Raw genomic sequence first — 12,855 nt, forward strand, 5'->3', positions numbered from 1 at the left:
CAAGAGCCCAGGGCCAGATGGCTTCTCAGGGGAATTCTACCAAACACTCATTAACAAGGAACCTATTCTTCTGAAAGTGTTCCAAAAAATAGAAATGGAAGGAAAACTCCCAAACTCTTTTTATGAGGCCAGCATTACTTTGATCCCAAAACCAAAGGCCCCACCAAAAAGGAGAATTACAGACCAATATCCCTGATGAACATGGATGCAAAAATTCTCACCAAAATACTAGCCAATAGGATCCAACAGTACATTAAAAGGATTATTCACCACGACCAAGTGGGATTTATTCCTGGGCTGCAAGTTGGTTCAACATCTGCAAATCAATCAATGTGATACACTACATTAATAAAAGAAAGGACAAGAATCATATGATCCTCTCAATAGATGCAGAAAAAGCATTTGACAAGTACACCATCCTTTCCTGATTAAAACTCTTCACAGTATAGGGAAAGAGGGTACATACCTCAATATCATAAAAGCCATCTATGAAAAATCCACAGCGAATATCATTCTCAATGGGAAAAAACTGAGAGCTTTCCCCCTAAGGTCAGGAACACAGCAGGGATGTCTACTCTCACCACTGCTGTTCAACATAGTACTAGCAGTCCTAGCCTCAGCAATCAGACAACAAAAGAAATCAAAGGCATCCGAATGGGCAAAGAAGAAGTCAAACTCTCACTCTTTGCAGATGATATGATACTTTATGTGGAAAACCCCAAAGACTCCACCCCAAAACTGCTAGAACTCATACAGGAATTCAGGAAAGTGGCAGGATATAAAATCAATGCACAGAAATCAGTGGCATTTCTATACACCAACAAGGAGACAGAAGAAAGAGAATTTAAGGAGTCGATCCCCTTTACATTGCACCCAAAACCATAAGATACCTAGGAATAAATCTAACTAAAGAGGCAAAGAATCTGTACTCAGAAAAATAGAATACTCATGAAAGAAATTGAGGAAGACACAAAGAAATGGAAAATGGAAAAACATTCCATGCTCATGGATTGGAAGAACAAATATTGTGAAAATGTCTATGCTACCTAGAGCAATCTACACATTCAATGCAATCCCTATCAAAATACCATCAACTTTTTTCACAAATGGAACAAATAACCCTAAAATTTGTATCAAACAAGAAAAGATGCCGAATAGCCAGAGGAATGTTGAGAAAGAAAAGCAAAGCTGGTGGCATCACATTTCCGGACTTCAAGCTCTATCACAGACCACATTCTGATCTTCTGAATCAGAAACTACATGAGGTAAAGATGGCCTTTTAATCCCTGGTTGCAAAGCTACTGTGGTGGAACTGTCAGCAGAACCTACTCTGGCCAGGCAGAAGGAGGCCAGGTTTATCAGTTAGGAATACTTTCATTTGCAAGTAACAGAGTATCTGACTACCAGTGACTTAGGCAGTGAAGACTTTTAATTATCTTACCTAGGAATAAGCCTGGAGGCAGTGGTTCTGAGATATCACCAAGGACTCAAACCCTTTTCATCCTTCCCCAGTCCTCTGTGTGATGCATTACTCACACTTATTGCCTTGTGGTTGCAGAATCGCTGCTGCAGCTCCAGCTTGCATGCCAACTCCTAAACAGGAAGAAAGAACCAAAGGCTTTCTCTTCATAAGCTCTGATCTTTTATTCTGTAGGAATTATCTTTCCAAGCCCTCTAGCCAGCATCTCCTGGTATCTCCTTGGGCAGAGCTGGGTCACATGGTCAGATGGCCGTGAAGAAGCCTGGGACAATGGGCAGCTGGCCAAAGGAGTAAGGAGTGATAGGAGAGCCTAGTCCAGTCATAATTCATCCCCTGGGGCTGGGCATATTGTTTCCATAAACAAATCTCCATTCTCTCAGCAAGAAGTGGGAAGGAGCTGTTGCAGGCATAACTAATCGTCTGCCAGGCCAGGTTTGGACACTTCTTATATGGTTCTGTGGCTCAGCTGAATAAGTTTCCTAGGTCTCCAAATAAGACTGACCAAATATTGGTAAGTGGCTGGCAGGAAATATAGAGGATGCGCTCTCACAAAATCTCAGGGTTCTTTTATTTAGAAAGCATTGCATGTGTGAGGCTCAATTTTGCCATCATCAAGCTTGCTGGAGAATCTGTTCTTAGTGAGAAGCCACTGAGCACTGGCACCTTTCATGGACATCATGTTCCACACCCCCAGGAGGAGAAAGTTGTGTTTCTTGTGCTGAATGAGAAAGGTTTCTGTGTAACAACAAAAGGTCATCCTTGTTACCTTGACCCATTAATACCTTGCTCCACTAACAAGGAACTAAAATGAAGACAATCAGGGTGCCTGGGTGGCTCAGTCGGTTAAGCGACTGCCTTCGGCTCAGGTCATGATCCTGGAGTCCCGGGATCGAGTCCCGCATCGGGCTCCCTGCTCGGCGGGGAGTCTGCTTCTCCCTCTGACCCTCCCCCCTCTCATGCTCTCTCTCTCTCATTCTCTCTCTCAAATAAATAAATAAAATCTTTAAAAATAAATAAATAAAAAAAAAAATAAAATGAAGACAATCAATCATGTACCCAAGCATTCTCCCACTGTAATCTCCAGTCTATTGCAAAATTCTTAGCTACCAAATGAGTGGGCAGGGAGCCCACAGTGGCTCTCTTTTCTAGGTGTAGTACGGTGTCCTATGGATGCCTCTAACTTTCTATTGTGTTTGCTCCTCTTCACTTAGATAGTCATGCAGCCTATCAATTATTATCAGTCTCATCAAGTATGGGAAACATGGAGCAAGATCACACAAAACTAGATCCCATCATCCCAAATTATTTGGGTATTCTAAGAAGAAAATCAAGAAGACCATTTTCATAATCTTTTCATTCCCCTCAATATTTTTTTCCTAACAAACATTCCCTAAATTGAATATACCATGTCCCTGCTGGACAAAGGATCCCCTCACTGCCTCCTTACCCCCACTTGGCCTGAAAAGAATGCCACCTAGCAGGCACTCCTCAACCCTGGCCTGCTGTCATTCTCCCTCTGGAATTCTGCAGAGCTTCTGGGAAACTCTATTATCTATGATTTGGGGAAGTACCAACAATTAGCTGGGGCTGTAATGGCTGCTCCGTTACCCCTGACCCCCCACCTTCTGGAACCAAGCAAATCTTAAGTATATATGCCAAACTTTGCAAACCGCCAAAGCAATATTTTGCTTTATGTGATATTAACTAAAATATGTTAAGAACCCGGATATAATTAATTTTGCTGAATTCCACATGATACAAGGTAAGTGACCATTCTTAGGTAAATGGAGGGAAAAAGTCCTCTTTCTTCAATACTTTTATACTACAAATGGTATGATGTGAAAGCAACCCCCATTCTTTACCCTCCCCATACCAATGCCCCCTTTGTTACAGACTGCATGTTTTTGTCCCACCTCACGAGTCCTGTTTTGAAATCCTAACTCCAATGTAATGGTATTAAGATGGAGGTCTTTGGATAGATCATGGGAGTGGAGCCCTCATGAATTGGATTAGTGCACTCATAGGAAGAGATACTTGGCCATGTGAGGATTCAGCAAGAATATAGTTGTCTGCAAACTAGGAAGAGAGCTCTCACCAGATACCAGATCTGCCATCACCTTGATCTTGGACTACCTAGCCTCCAGAACTGAGAGAAAGAAATGCTTTTTGTTGAAGTCACCCAGGCTGTGGTATTCTGTTACAGCAGCTTGAATGGACCAAGATAGTCTCCTAACTTTTCATTGCCCTTTTACCCTGTCTCTGGGTTTGGCTCTGTGACTGGCTTTGTCCAAGTGGACTGGAGGGTGTGATGGTTAATTTTATGTGTCAACCTGACACATAAAAAAGGATATTTAAACATTATTTCTGGGTATGTCTGTGAAGGTGTGTGTGTTTTTCAAGACTTTATTTATTTTAGAGAGAGACAGAGAGTGCGAGCATGAGCAGGGGGAGGGGCAGGGAGAGAGGGAGAGGGAAAGAATCTCCAGCCAACTCCATGCCCAGCATGGAACCCAATGCAGGGCTCCATCCCACAACCCCAAGACCACGACCTGAGCAGAAACCAAGGGTTGGATGCTCAACCAACTGAGCCACCCAGGCACCCCTGTGGAGATGTTTTTGGATGAGGTTAACATTTGAATTGGTATACTGAGTACAGTAGGTGTCCGTCCCCAATATGGGTGGCCTCATCCAATCTGTTGAAGGCCTGAATAGAAGAATACAAGGTTGAGTAAGAAAGAATTCTTTCTCTCTGCCTCACTGTCTTTGAGCTGGGACATCAGTCTTTTGCTCTTAGACTTAGACTCAAACTTATACCACTGGCTCTCCTCGCTAGACTTTTCAGCTTCCATAATCATGTGAGTCAATTCCTTATAATAGATCACTTTATTGACATATATAACATATATATCTTATTGATTCTGTTTCTCTGTAGTACCCCAATATATCAGCAAACATGAAGCATTGGTCATGTGTTTGGGCTGGCCCCTTCTCTTGCACATCACCATGACAACATACACACCTGGGCTGGCCTGCTGCAGGATGTCCAGTTGCCTCAGTCAAGGCCAGCCAACAGGCAGCTGCCCTCCTGAGTGAGCTCAGGCAAGACTAGAAGAACCACCTGGCTGTTCCCAGCCTAAATTGCCAACCCAGACTCATGAACTAAATAAAGTTTTTTTTTTTTTAATTCATTATTCAGTTCTTTATTAGCATCTTCCATGTTCCAGGAACAATACTAAACATTGATATTATCATGATAAATGAGACCTGGTCACAGCACTCAAGAAACTTGTGGACTAGTGATAGAGACAGATGCATAGGTAGAAATTAAAATTCAAAAAGGTGAGAATAATGAAACATTACAAGAGTGTTTTGAAAGCTATAAACTTCCTTATAAATATTAAGCAACTAATGATTCCTCACACTGGAAGGCACAATCCCTCTCTTCCTTCAGCCGTCTGTCAAGGAAAGGTTTGTTTTTTTTTAAGCCCATCAAGTTTTGGGGGGTAGTTTACTATGTGGCAATAGATAATTGATACATTATAGACAAATGTCCACTGCAACACATAAAATATAAAGACGTATATTTTTAAAGCATGAAGTTTCCCTCCATCCTCCATCTTAACCTTTCACATCTCAGTTGAGGTCCCTGTGTTAACACCCAGGTGTAGAAATCCTTGCTCAGAATCATGTACACATGTACTCACATATATAGGCTAATTTTTGTGGGTTTGTGTTTAACAAAATAAAACCAACTCTGCAATTTGCTTTTATCACTTATCAATATATAATGGACATCCTTTCTGGTCAACAGATAAAGATTTATACCTTTTTCTGATTTCTTAATTCATATATATACACACATGCACATATACAACTTTACATAAATTGCTTGTCATAAAATTCAAGTTTTTAGTGGTGCCTGCTTCCCCTACATTATCTGCCTTACTGTTGTCCTCCCCCAACAGACATATGTGCACACACATATAACCATGTTAAACCTATATGTATCTTTCCTCACTGTTCTTTGTGCTTATAATTGTACAGTTGTTTGCTTTATTTAAAAGTATATATTATTCATACTTATCTATTTTTTGCTTTTCCCGCTCAGTATCTGGTAGAAACCTCCTCTCCCAAGTCAAGCAGAAAACTCAGATTCATTCTTTAATTAATGGCTGCATAGTATTTCATGGTGTAGATGTGCCATAAGTTAGTTTACAATTTGCCCACTGATGGGTAGTTTCTGATTTTTTTTTTTTTTTTTAGGCCACTGTGAAAATGCTACAGTAAACATCCTTGCATACATTTTTATTTTATTTATTTATTTGAGAGAGAGAATGAGATAGAGAGAGCATGAGAGGGGGGAGGGTCAGAGGGAGAAGCAGACTCCCTGCTCAGCAGGGAGCCCAATGTGGGACTCGATCCCAGGACTCCAGGATCATGACCTGAGCCGAAGGCAGTCGCTTAACCAACCGAGCCACCCAGGCGCCCCCTTGCATACATTTCAATCTGTATTTATTTTCAGTTGTATGGGATAGAGTCTCAGGAGTGACATTAGTGGGCTGAAGAGTATATATTTTAAATTTTAACAGTTAAAACAAGACTGCTTTCCCAAGGACTGTAATAATTCATACTCCAGTGCAACTCTTTGAGGGAAGAGTCTTAATCATTCACAAGCTGTTGAGGGTGGCTGTGAACACTTGCTTAATTATACCCCCTTCCTCATGGAGCACTGGAATAAGAACAGGACACAAGGGTGAAAGCAAAACTAGTAATACATATCTTTATGCCACAATATACTCAGTTGACTTAGGGACCATCCTGTCATGGTATTCCTATGGGCCATTTCAGCAACAGTCAATCCCCTGAGAATCCTACTTTCTTCCTTGTGCCATAAACCCCAACCATCCAAAGCAAACCAATCAAATAACCAGTTTCTGGGTTCTCTTGGGTGCTCACCCTGTGCCCACCGCCAGGACTTACAAGCTAGCAAAGAGAATGGGTAAAAATACAGAACTTAAGCTAGATATAGTTCCTGACCAACTAGATATCTTATCAAAGGAGAAGAATTTTAGGAAGAGTCACCCTATTTTTCACAACTTTAGTGTACCAATATATAAGACAGTGCCCAAAACATTACCAGACACTGTCAGAATGTCAGACAGTCCCCAAAACATTACCAGACACTGTCAGTGCACCAGAATTTCCTGAAGTTGTCCCCTCCACGGTTGTGCCCTCCTGTCCTCACTCCCAGGGAAGTCAGGTCTCCTTTCATAGATCACAGGTCTTTGCATGATGACAATGGCCAAAATGTTGGCCAATGTCCCATTTGAACACCAATGGCACAGTGCTCATTGGCACGAAGCTGGGGCTCTGGTTTAGGTCAGGATTTGGGGAGAAGTGCCACTCACTAATACCTCTCTTTGTATGACCCAGGTCTTGTTGGAAGCTTCCCAGCTGGAGCTATCACTCTATATGACACTGCTGTGCAATGGTGCTCTAGGGGCATCTCCGGGGATGCTGCAAAGACCTCACTTCCTTCTAAACAACACTGTTTATTTTAAAAAAGGGTAGAGACTGGAGCAAATGCAAACCAAGGTATCTACATGCCTTTATGTGGGTCAGGACCCCTCAGATTACAGGCATTTATAGAGATCCCAGCAAGTTCCAAGCTTGGTGCTGGGCATTGGGATGCAACATGGTCTAAGGCCATCCCTGCTCTCAAGTTTCCAGTCTCATCAGATTAAAGGTTCCAAAGCAGCAATACGTGAATGAAGACTAAAGGGGACATGTGCTGAGCAGTACAGAGTGAAGATGTGGCAAGAGGAAGGCAGGAGGAAGGCAGTGTGGGCTGCACAACTGAAAAGGCAGTGGCTCTTCACACGGCTGTTGTGACCTGGCCTTGCCCTGGACCACTTACCTGGTCAGTGGCAAGGGTAAGAAGACAACATCAGCTTTCCCGCCTCAAGGCCAATGGTGTCCGCCAGAGGTTCTAGCTGCATTGGGCCTGAGAAATACATGCAGAGCTTGTCTAAAATGCAGATTCCTGGGCCACTCTAGTGATCTGGATCCAGGAAGCCAGGAACTGGAGTTTCCTTGCAGCCCAGGTGACTGACCACCTGAGAAAACCTGGCCTACCGAACTTACCCACCTCCTATTAGCTTTACTCAAGAACCACAATCAGGGTCTCTTTAATTACACAAACACCTCTGGGCCTCAGCTCATTCCAGTCCCCTCTCCTGCCAACCCTGTGAACTGCCTGCCATTCCCAGCTTGTCTACACTTGGAAAATCCTCCATCATCTCTAGAAGCTCTGGGCCCTGAGTCCATTTCTCCAGCTTCAATAGTCCTTTCTTATCTGCCCTCAACTCAGAACAAACTACAGATATTCTCAACAAGGGTTACATCCAGGCTCAGAAAACACAATGAAACAACTCTAAGACCCAAACTGGGCTCTTAACGCAGTACAGGCTGCATGGGATAGAGGTATGGAAACTGGGAAAATCCCTTAGAGCCCAGTTTTGCCACTGCGATGAGGTGACGGACCCACCTCAGGCACTGTCACAGTATTTCATTTGATCCTGGTAGGTGACAAAGTAGTACGGCATGTGAGAAATTTTTACTGTTACTACCACAGATTGTCTCTAAGAAGTCACCGATATAAGGTACGCAATTTAATAACAGCTTGTCAATGAGAAAACTTACATACTGTCACATTAAATCTGTGCATCAACTGGAAGACGCTGATCGTTTCAATATTGGGAAACTAATAATCCAGTGTTAGCACTGAAGATGGTGAATATGGTATTATTGTTAATATTGAACATTTAAAACATAAGATAAAAATAAATTAATTAAATATCAGGATAGCTGAGGAAGAAAGCAGTCTAGAGCCACCCTGCAAACTCTTCCTTCTGCTACTAAACAACCAAAAAGCCAAGGGACGGGGGAGAGGGAGCTCAGGTATAAAAGTACAGAAGGGGGCAATCAGTCCATAACATCCATCAAGAGAGAAGCAACCTGAGGAGCCACAAAGAGCCATCTCACTGAGACTCCTAAATCTGGAAGGGTCAGGGAAGTCTCTTGGGAGAGCCAAGAGAGATGTGGCAGCCACACTGGGGGCAACTTTAATCTTCTCCATTATCAGCAAGTGCCCCCAGGCTGCCGAGGTGGGCTGATCATAGCTGCTCTGCAATCTGTTCCTCTGGCCCAGTTCCCAAGTGGTGTAGACCTGCTCAGGTGCACCTGCAGGGGCAGGTCCAATCACGGAAGAGACCAGGGCCAATGCTACCCTGGAGGGGCTTTCTCCAAAGTGGCTGTTCAAGGGGGAAGTAGGGAGCTATCAGGAACCAAAGGGTGACCTCTGCCAAACTTCCAAGAGGACAGGACAACCTTCTAGCTCAGTGGATAGAGACCCAGGGAAGAGCCTAGCCACAGCCTCACTCTGAGGGGTGAAGACAAGGGAGGCTGGCTCCTGATTTCCACAAACCAAATAAAAGTCACAGACCCTAAGATGGCCCACCTTATCAGTAAACAAAGACACATAAATTCAAACCATTTTTCTCCTAATGGACTGGGTAAGATTTATAAAAGCTAGCACTGATGATGGTGTGGAAATAATGGCCATTCACACACACTATTGACAGGACTGTAAATTGTTACAAATTTGCTGAAGGGTAATTTGATAATATTTATCAAAATTATTTTAACATGCACTTTTGTTGACCCAGCAATTGCACTTTTAGGAGATAGATTTTAAGGAAATAAGCTATTAAATATATACACACACACACATATATGTTTGTTGGATCATTGTTTTAATAGCCCCATGCTGAACACGTAGCAGATGCTCCAAAAATATTTGTTGATACAGGAATAAAATCATAAATTGAAAGCTATATAAATGTCCATCAATAGGAGACTGGTTAAATAAATAAGGAACCTGTATATTATGAGATTGTTATATAGCTATTGAAAAGGATGAATGTCGCCTAGAGCTGAGGGTTGGGAGGGACTGACTGCAAAGGGATATGAGGGAACTCTTTGGAATAATGGAAACATTCTACATCTTGATTTTGGTGATGGTCACAGTGTCCATTTAAAATGAGTGCTTTTTATTGTTTTTAAATTATACATTCAGCAATATATCTGATTTTTTTAAAAAAATGAACTATTGAAACTAATGAAAATTATTCTCATTAACAAAGAAAATTGTCTGCAATGTAACATTAAATAAAAAGGTCATAGAATAACATATATGATGATATGTTTTTATGATATGTATTTTATGAAAAATACATAGAAAATATGTGTGTGACACAGTGTGGAATTGGACTTTCCTACTGTTCTAGAGTTGTGTGGATGCCCTAAAGTTAAGGACAAACATGGTAAGTGCTCACTTTTTCTAAAGAAAGATGCTAGACCATCTATTTGGAACTAACAGATGGTCAAGCTGGTCCAGTAACTACTACACCCCACAGCCCGTAGGAGAGAAGGCTAGAAAAACTCATGCCAGACTCCCAGGCTGGCTGGGGCAGTGGGAGATGGCCAGGTAAGGACAGAGGGCAGTGATGAAAGCAGCTTGTCCTTAGCCACCAGCTAAGCAAGGATGTGGCACCAAAGTTCTTAGTGAAAATTAAACTCAATAGTTTAAGCAGAGCATGGATTTTTAAAGGATACTGAATCCTGGGTGGGCCAGAGAGCCAAGCATAGAAACTACATGGTCGGGATCACCAACCAGACCCTGGCGCTGCTCCAGCCAAAGTATCACTGATGCTATGGCACCACATAAACATTCTCTCCTTCTCCCTTCCAGGTCCTAGGTCCCACAGCTCCATCTCACTGGCAGAGATAGGTCAAACAGCTGCACCCTGGCGGCAAGGGAGGCTACTACCTTGGATGGTGGACTCAATTTGGGAATTTCCCTGAATCTAGAAATGCCATTTAAATGATGCGGGATGGTCACAGATATGGAAAGTACCCTCTGTTGTTATAGATTTCCTATGGGCATGTTGACCAGCCACCTAAGAAGGCTGCCTCTTAGGCCAAAGGGTCCCAGGGGCATAGTGCCAAAGCAGGAACTAAGAGTAGCCCTAAGAAGTTAGGCAACATGTCCAGTGGAATGGTGCATGCAACATCTTCCTCCCTGGCCCTGCTAGGGGAGGGCTGTGAGTAGGCAAGACACAGGAGGTGGGTTCCTAAGGAACTTGCAGAAGCATCCTTGGAGGAGGCAGAGTGCACAGAGGGAGTGGGGTGTGTCAGGGCAGCAGAAGAGCTGGTCCGTAGGTCAGGCTGTATTGATTAGATGAGAGACTGAAGTTTTGATTTAGACGGGGTATTTCAACTTCTGAAAAATGAGCCTATCCGAAATCCTGAGAGTGATTAGAAAATCTAAGGCACCTTCAAACATTCACATCAGGTGATGGAAAAGGGGAGACAATAGAATATGTTGGATAAAGGCATAAGTTGATTGCTTCCTATCAACTTCTGTTCATCTAAAAGGTCTGGGTAGCTATATTCCCAACCACAGTTATACATAGGGAGGCAGAGAAGTGGTATTCTTTTTTTTTTTTTTAAAGATTTTATTTATTTGACAGTGAGAGATACAGCGAGAGAGGGAACACAAGCAGGGGGAGTGGGAGAGGGAGAAGCAGGCTTCCCGCTGAGCAGGGAGCCCAATGCAGGGCTCGATCCCAGGACCCCGGGATCATGACCTGAGCCGAAGGCAGAAGCTTAACGACTGAGCCACCCAGGCGCCCCAAGAAGTGGTATTCTTGAGGAGAGTTCTCAAATCTCAGTGCTTTTTGTTCATGAGCATCTTTTGTTTTTAAAAAAGGATATTTCCATTAAAAAACCTACATATGAGGGGCGCCTGGCTGGCTCAGTCATTAAGCATCTGCCTTCGGCTCAGGTCATGATGTCAGGATCCTGGGATAGAGCCCCGCATCACATTGCATCGGGCTCCCTGCTCCACAGGAAGCCTGTTTCTCCCTCTCCCACTCCCCCTGCTTGTGTTCCCTCTCTCGCTGTGTCTCTGTCAAATAAATAAATAAAATCTTAAAAAAAAAATCTAGGTATTACAGAACTTGAAAACATTGTGCTAAGTGAAAGCCAGCCATAAAAGGCCACATATTGTATGATTCCATTTATATAAAATATCCAGAACAGATAAATCTCCAGAGGCAGAAAGCAGATCAGTGGTTGCCAGGGGCTGGAGGGATAGAAGAATGGGGAGTGATTGCTTTATGGGTACAGGGTTTCCTTTTGGCTTATGAAATGTTCTAGAACCAAACAGAAATAGTTGTACAGCAGTCTGAATGACATGAATGTACTGAAGGTCAATAATGGTAAATTTCATGTTTTGTGTATCTCACAATTTTAAAAACTGGGAAAATGAAAACAAAAACCAATGAATGACAACAAACACCTAGATATAATGATTGACAGGGATATATGTCCACCATAAATTAGAAAAAGTGGGTTTTAAAACTATGCCCAATATAAGAAACCCAATGTGTGAATGATACATAAAGCAATCTGAAAGGACAGATCCCATGATGGTAATAGTCATTATTTCTGGGTGGTGAGACCACTGTTAACCGTTTATGTTTCTATATTGTCTAATTTTCCTTTATAATGAAATATACTGTTTAAAATATGTACACAGGGTAAAAATTGGTCAGTGCATAAGAGAGGTACAGAGAAGGGACTGTGGAAATTCAGCGGCAGAAGACATGGCTGGGTTCTTGTTACTTCCTTAAAGTAGCCTCCTGACATGTGTCCTTACCTCCATGCTTCTTTTCTCGGATACATCTTAGAGCTGCCACCAGATGCCTTTTCTGGAGCATAGCTGTGATTTGCTCATTCCTTGACTCAAATACCCTCAGTGGTTCCCCACTGCCTACTGAACATAGTCTCAATTCCTTGGCCTGTGATTCAGAGCCTTCCACCATCTGGCCTCAACCTTTTAAACCATTCCTCATCCTCCATGCACTGCACTCTAGCCACCTTATCCAGACACCATGTTCCTAGTGCATGGACACACACACACACACACACACACACACACAATCTCTCTGCCTCTGCTTCTAGAATTTTTTCTGCTTGGAATATGGATTCCCCTATTCCACAAGCCCCAGTCATGCCTGGCTCTCCCACCCAACCTTCTCTAAACCAGCTTCCATTTGAGGACAGTAAGAGAGGACATATCTCTTTAGTCTCTCCCGCCCACTTCAACTGTACCTCTCTCAGGGCATGAATTACTTTTCTACTTCCTGTTATAGTGGTTTATGTTCATGTTCTATCTACTCTAGAAATCAGCTCCTTAAAGGTCAGGGCTCCTAATCAGCAAATTAAAAAAAAAAAAAATCTCTCAGGCA

General features: G+C 42.7%; 1 protein-coding gene across 4 annotated transcripts in view; it reads right to left on the reverse strand.

Moving 5' to 3' along the window:
• TMEM266 (transmembrane protein 266) overlaps positions 1-12,855 on the reverse strand; it is a 121,771-nt gene that overhangs the window by 76,167 nt on the left and 32,749 nt on the right. For 3 of the 4 annotated variants that reach the window (XM_081829624.1, XM_081829621.1, XM_081829627.1), the window contains exon 2: positions 1,442-1,593. The exons of the other annotated variant lie outside the window; for it this stretch is intronic. The gene's annotated coding sequence lies outside the window, so the exon portion shown is untranslated. The remainder of the gene's footprint in view (positions 1-1,441; positions 1,594-12,855) is intronic. 4 annotated transcript variants of the gene reach the window in all.

This window comes from Leptonychotes weddellii, chromosome 9, assembly GCF_054177405.1.
Source record: "Leptonychotes weddellii isolate Sample4059 chromosome 9, ASM5417740v2, whole genome shotgun sequence".
Lineage (NCBI taxonomy): Eukaryota > Metazoa > Chordata > Mammalia > Carnivora > Phocidae > Leptonychotes > Leptonychotes weddellii.